Raw genomic sequence first — 6,976 nt, forward strand, 5'->3', positions numbered from 1 at the left:
ACCGTGGAGATGCAGACCAGGCCAGTAACATTTTGGCTAGCTTTGGTCTGTCTGCTAGAGACTTAGATGAACTGAGTCGTTATCCAGAGGACAAGATTACTCCTGAGAACTTGCCCCAAATCCTTCTACAGCTTAAAAGGAGGAGAACTGAAGAAGGCCCTACACTGAGTTATGGTAGAGATGGCAGATCTGCTACACGGGAGCCACCATACAGAGTACCTAGGGACGATTGGGAAGAAAAAAGGCACTTTAGAAGAGATAGTTTTGATGATCGTGGTCCTAGTCTCAACCCAGTGCTTGATTATGACCATGGAAGTCGTTCTCAAGAATCTGTTTATTATGACAGAATGGATTATGAAGATGACAGATTAAGAGATGGAGAAAGGTGTAGGGATGATTCTTTTTTTGGTGAGGCCTCGCATAACTATCATAAATTTGACAGTGAGTATGAGAGAATGGGACGTGGTCCTGGCCCCTTACAAGAGAGATCTCTCTTTGAGAAAAAGAGGGGCGCTCCTCCAAGTAGCAATATTGAAGACTTCCATGGATCTTACCGAAGGGTTATCCCCATCTGTGCTCTATATGTGATTTGCCAGTTCATTCTAATAAGGAGTGGAGTCAACATATCAATGGAGCAAGTCACAGTCGTCGATGCCAGCTTCTTCTTGAAATCTACCCAGAATGGAATCCTGACAATGATACAGGACACACAATGGGTGATCCCTTCATGTTGCAGCAATCTACAAACCCAGCACCAGGAATTCTGGGACCTCCGCCTCCCTCATTTCATCTTGGGGGACCGGCAGTTGGACCAAGAGGAAATCTGGGTGCTGGAAATGGAAACCTGCAAGGACCAAGACACATGCAAAAGGGCAGAGTGGAAACTAGCCGTGTTGTTCACATTATGGATTTCCAGCAAGGGAAAAACTTGAGATATCAACTATTACAGCTGGTGGAACCATTTGGAGTTATTTCAAATCATCTGATTCTAAATAAAATTAATGAGGCATTTATTGAAATGGCAACCACAGAAGATGCTCAGGCTGCGGTGGATTATTATACAACCACACCAGCATTAGTATTTGGCAAGCCAGTGAGAGTTCATTTATCCCAGAAGTATAAAAGAATAAAGAAACCTGAAGGGAAGCCAGACCAGAAGTTTGATCAAAAACAAGAACTTGGACGTGTGATACATCTCAGCAATTTACCTCATTCTGGCTATTCTGACAGTGCTGTCCTCAAGCTTGCTGAGCCTTATGGGAAAATTAAGAATTATATACTGATGAGGATGAAAAGTCAGGCCTTTATTGAGATGGAGACCAGAGAAGATGCAATGGCAATGGTTGACCACTGTTTGAAAAAGGCCCTTTGGTTTCAAGGAAGATGTGTAAAAGTTGACCTGTCTGAAAAATACAAAAAATTGGTACTCAGGATTCCCAACAGAGGCATTGACTTACTGAAAAAAGATAAGTCCCGGAAAAGATCTTACTCTCCAGATGGCAAAGAATCTCCAAGTGATAAGAAATCCAAAACTGATGGTTCCCAGAAGACTGAAAGTACAACCGAAGGTAAAGAACAAGAAGAGAAATCAGGAGAAGATGGTGAAAAAGATACAAAGGATGACCAGGCAGAACAAGAACCTAACATGCTTCTTGAATCTGAAGATGAGCTACTTGTAGATGAAGAAGAAGCAGCAGCACTGCTAGAAAGTGGCAGTTCAGTGGGAGATGAGACAGATCTTGCTAATTTAGGGGATGTGGCATCTGATGGGAAAAAGGAACCATCAGACAAAGTTGTGAAAAAAGATGCAAATGCGAGTGCTTCAGCAACTGCCAAGAAAAAGCTTAAAAAGGTGGACAAGATCGAGGAACTTGACCAAGAAAACGAAGCAGCGTTGGAAAATGGAATTTAAAATGAGGAAAATACAGAACCAGGTGCTGAGTCTGCTGAGAATGCTGATGATCCCAACAAAGATACAAGTGAAAACGCAGATGGCCAAAGTGATGAAAACAAGGAGGACTATACAATCCCAGATGAGTATAGAATTGGACCATATCAGCCCAATGTTCCTGTTGGTATAGACTATGTGATACCTAAAACAGGGTTTTACTGTAAGCTGTGTTCACTCTTTTATACAAATGAAGAAGTTGCAAAGAATACTCATTACAGCAGCCTTCCTCATTATCAGAAATTAAAGAAATTTCTGAATAAATTGGCAGAAGAACGCAGGCAGAAGAAGGAAGCTTAAGATGTGCAAGAAGCTTAATGAATTCAAAGAAAATAATGGTTCTTTGTTTTTAAATGTTAACCTTTTTTAAATACAATACAGATAGTTAGAAGAAAACTATTGTACTCTTTTGTTATAGTGGAAAAATAATAGACGTCTGTTCATGTGTTAAGTGTTATAGCAAAAATACATATATGGTTAAGTTAATGAAGAATTGTTTTTGTTTTATCAAAATGGTAACAGACAGAAATACTTGTTAGAGACTGACTTCATATGCTACTTAAGACACTTGCACCACTAAGAAAGATACGTAGAAACATTCAGAGAAATGAAATTTAGTAGTTCCAAGCTTCAAAGAAATGTCAAAACTTTTGATTCCATTCAATAAAGAACAAAACCAATTGTATTTTTACTACTTTCATCTGAAACATTCCACATTTTAATCTGAGCCTTGCAGACTTTTCATTTGCAGTTCGAAGCATTTTTTGGTTTTGTTTCAATTTTTGAGAACTTGATTAATGTGAGATTGGTAATTAAAATGCAGGTGCAGTTTCTTTTTAATGTCATGCTGTTTAGGTAATAAGAAATACTAAGTAATTGGCTTTAGATTTTGTAATTTTTTCCCTAAGTTCCTGCTAGATTTCGTATTCTAGTAGTCATTGTATTTTTCAGTGAAATGTAAAAATATTCCCATTCTCTTTGACCAGTGTTAATTTCTTGCGATATTGCTTGTCACTTGAATCCTGTAGCTGTCATACATCTGGTATAAGCACATTTGATTTTTGAAGTGTGTAGACCATCTCTTCATATTTTCAAGATGTAATTTTACATTTCTGCATTTTAAAACCAGTTTGGCCATAATCTTAGACGCATGCTTCTAATTCATATACTGCATATGTGACCTTTGTGAACAGAAATTTGCATGTATAATCTGTGTTTACTTGTAACTTTCTGGTTATATACTGCTTATATCTGTGGATTCAAGTTTCTGAAGTGAGTACCAATAAAAAAAAAAAACCTAGGCCATGTTCATTGGTTATACATGTTTGAAATGTTAACCAAAAATAAATAAATAAATAAATAAATAAATTTAGAGTTGCTTTTCAATTTATGCAATACTGCTTTGAATTCAATATTAATAATACCACATTGAAACAAGAGTTAGGAGATTGACTAAATTTGCAGAGATGAAAATGCATTTCTGATACAAATGTAATATCTAAATTGAGATGTACTGTAAAAATAAATTACTGACTTTCAAAGATAGTATGAAAGTAAAAAGAATATTCACTATCTCATTAATATATTTTATATCATTATTATTTGTATACATTGGGTTAAATTAAATATATTCTTAAAATTCACATTACCTACTATTTTTACTTTTTAAATTATATATAAGGGTCATATTACATTTCTTTTGGACAGAACTGTTCTAGAGTAAAACTTAAGTTATCCCACACCTTCCCCAAAGGATGTGCCTTCTCACCACTCCTTTTCTGTTTTTTACTGGAAGTCCCAGCTAATGCAATAAGACCAAAAAAGGAAATAATAAGTACACAGATTGGGAAGAAAAAACTAAGTGCCTCCTTTGTTTGCATGTCATGATTGTCTACATAGAAAATCAGAAGGGAAAAAAACCTTCCTGGAACTAGTAAGTAAGTATAGCAGGGTTCCAGAATATAAGGTTAATACACAAAAGTCAATTGCTTTCCTATATAACATGTTTCCAATGAACATGTGGAATTTGAAATTAAAAACACACTACCGTCTACATTAGCAACTAAAATATGAAATGCTTAGGTATAAATCTATCAAAAATTTATAAGATCTATATGAGGAAAACTACAAAACACTGATGAAGAAATCAAAGAAGTAAATAAATGGAGAGATATTTCATGCTCATGGATAGGAAGACTCAATATTGTCACGATGTCAGTTCTTTTCAACTTAATCTCTAGATTCAATGCAATCTTAATAAAAATTTCAGCAACTTATTTTGTGGATATTGACAAACTGATTCTAGAGTTTATATGGAAAGGCAAAAGACCCAGAATAGCCAACACAGTATTGAAGGAGAAGAACAAAGTTGGAGGACCGATATTACCTGACCTCAAGGCATACTATAAAGCTATAGTAATCAAGAGTGTACAAGATGGTATTGGAGAAAGTATAGACAAATATATCAGTAGAATAGAATAGAAATCCCAGAAATAGACCCTCATGTATTTAGTCAACTGATTTTTGAAAAAGGAGCAAAGGTAATACAGTGGAGAAAAGATGGTCTTTTCAACAAATAGTGCTAGAATAACTAGGCATCCACATGCAAAAAAAGAAAAATGAATCTAAACACCTACTTTACACCCCTCATAAAAATTTATTCAAAGTGGATCACTAACTTAAATGTAAAGCCCAACACTATAAAACTCATAGAAGATAACACTGGAGAAAATCTAGATGATGTTGGCTTTGGCAATGACTTTGTAGGTGTAACATCAAAGATACAATCTGTGAAAGAAAGAATTGATAAATTGGACTTCATTAAAATTAAAAATTTTTGTTCTGTGGAAGACAAAGTCAAGAGAATGAAAAGACAAGTCACTGACTTGGAGAAAACTTTTGTAATAGATACAGACACACCTGATAGAGTACTGTTATCCAAAATATACAAAACCTCTTAAAACTCAACAATAAGAAAACAAACAACCCAACTAAGAAAATGAGCCAAAGAACTTAACATATCCCCACCAAAGAAGATATACGATGGGCAAATAAGCATATAAGAAGATACTTCACGGGGGTCCCTGGTGGCACAGTGGTTGAGAGTCTGCCTGTCGATGCAGGGGACACGGGTTCGTGCCCGGTCTGGGAGGATCCCACATGCCGCGGAGCGGCTAGGCCCGTGAGCCATGGCCTCTGAGCCTGCGCGTCCGGAGCCTGTGCTCCGCAACGGGAGAGGCCACAGCAGTGAGAGGCCCGCATACCGCAAAAAAAAAAAAAAAAAAGATACTTCACTTCATATGTCATGAAGGAAATACAAATTAAAACAACAATGAGATACCCATACACACCTAACAGAGTGGCCAAAATCCAAAACATTGACAACACCAAACACTGGTGATGACAGAGCAACAGAAATTCTCATTCATTGCTAGTATAGCCACTTTGGAAGACAAGTAAGCAATTTCTTACAAAACTAAACATACTTTTAACATGCTCTATCAGTCACACTCCTTAGTATTTACCCCAATGAGCTGAAAATTTATGTCCACACAAAAACTTGCACACAAATGTTTACAGCAACTTTATTCATAATGCTGAAACTTGGAAGCAACAAAGATGTCCTTCAGTAGGTGAATGGACAAACTGTCGTACATTCAAATAATGGAATGTTATTCAGTGCTAAAAAGAAATGAGCTATCAAGCCATGAAAAGACAAGGAGGAAACAAACATGCATATTACTAAATGAAAGAAGCCAATCTGAAAAGGTTACATATTGTATGATTCAAACATATAACACGTTGGAAAAGGTAAAACTGTGAAGACAATAAAAATATCAGTGATTGCCAGGGGTCAGGGAGTGGGTGTGTGGATAAATAGGTGGAGTACAGAGGATTTTTTAGGGCAGAGAAACTCCTCTGTATGATACTGTAATGGTGGATATATATCATTATAAATTTGTCCAAACCCATAGAATATACAACATCAAGAGTGAACCATAATGTAAGCTTTGGATTTGGGGTGATAATTATGTGTCACTGTAGTTTCATCAATTGTAAAAAATGTACCACTCTGGTAGGGGATGGTGATAATGGAAGAGGCTGTGAATGGTTGGGGTAGAGGGATACTTCTGTACCTTTCATTCAATTTTACTCTAAAAAATAAAGTCTATTTTAAAAAGATATTTCATCAAGAGTAACACATATCAAAGACCCTAGGATTGGTGTACCTGTTGATTTATTTTCTTTTGAGAAATATATTTATTTCCTTAGAGAAAATATTTTTTTAAATATTGCTATAGGAAAAGACAACTGTTTTTCAAATGTCACTAAAAATAAAGGTTTAATGGGTAAATCCAATTTTCCATTACTAAAGTCCAAATACATAATGTACATTTATACATTTAGAGATTGACGGATAATGCAGACTTCTCACAACCCTTTAACTGGAGTTCTTGTTAATTTATGCAGGTTTATAGAAGAAGTCAGGGCAGCACATTGGGACAGTGATTTAAGAAGAATGAATTAGACGGTAAAGGCTATGACAGACATATGACAGACACGGTCTACTTGGAAGAGTCAGATATTATAAACTGGAATCAGCTTCCCATAAATCTATGTGTTTTGATGTTCAAAAAGTTATACCTTCCAGTTACTGGCTAATTCTGAATTACAGACTGTCAAAATATTATTTGAATATAAGGAACAATGCCCCTCTCAGAAAAAGAATTGAAGGTTTCCACTATGTCATTATAGGTACTACCAAGACTTATTTTGCCTAGGAGATTATCAATCAAAAATTCTCAGCATTTGTTTGACATGCAATTTATTTATGATAAATAAAATGAGCCCAATTTTAGACTTGTATGGGTAATACAGAAAATAGCATGTGATCTCTTTTCAGGTAAGTTCCTCTTCATTGAAAGTGTGGTACTTCAGAACTGCAGTTTGCTGTTTATCTTGTAAAGTGAAAATATATTGATTCACTACTGAAAGCAATTTTATTTTTCTGGTCACTGAGAAAGCATT

At 35.8% G+C, this 6,976-nt stretch overlaps 1 pseudogene across 1 annotated transcript; it reads left to right on the forward strand.

Annotated features, from left to right (window-relative positions):
• Window positions 1-588: 588 nt before the first annotated feature.
• LOC308622038 (matrin-3-like) lies at window positions 589-2,646 on the forward strand (annotated as a pseudogene). The gene has a single exon. The product of its transcript is annotated as a matrin-3-like (transcript).
• Window positions 2,647-6,976: the final 4,330 nt, after the last annotated feature.

This window comes from Mesoplodon bidens (genome assembly GCF_964165515.1).
Source record: "Mesoplodon bidens genome assembly, chromosome: 8".
NCBI classification, from domain to species: Eukaryota; Metazoa; Chordata; class Mammalia; order Artiodactyla; family Ziphiidae; genus Mesoplodon; species Mesoplodon bidens.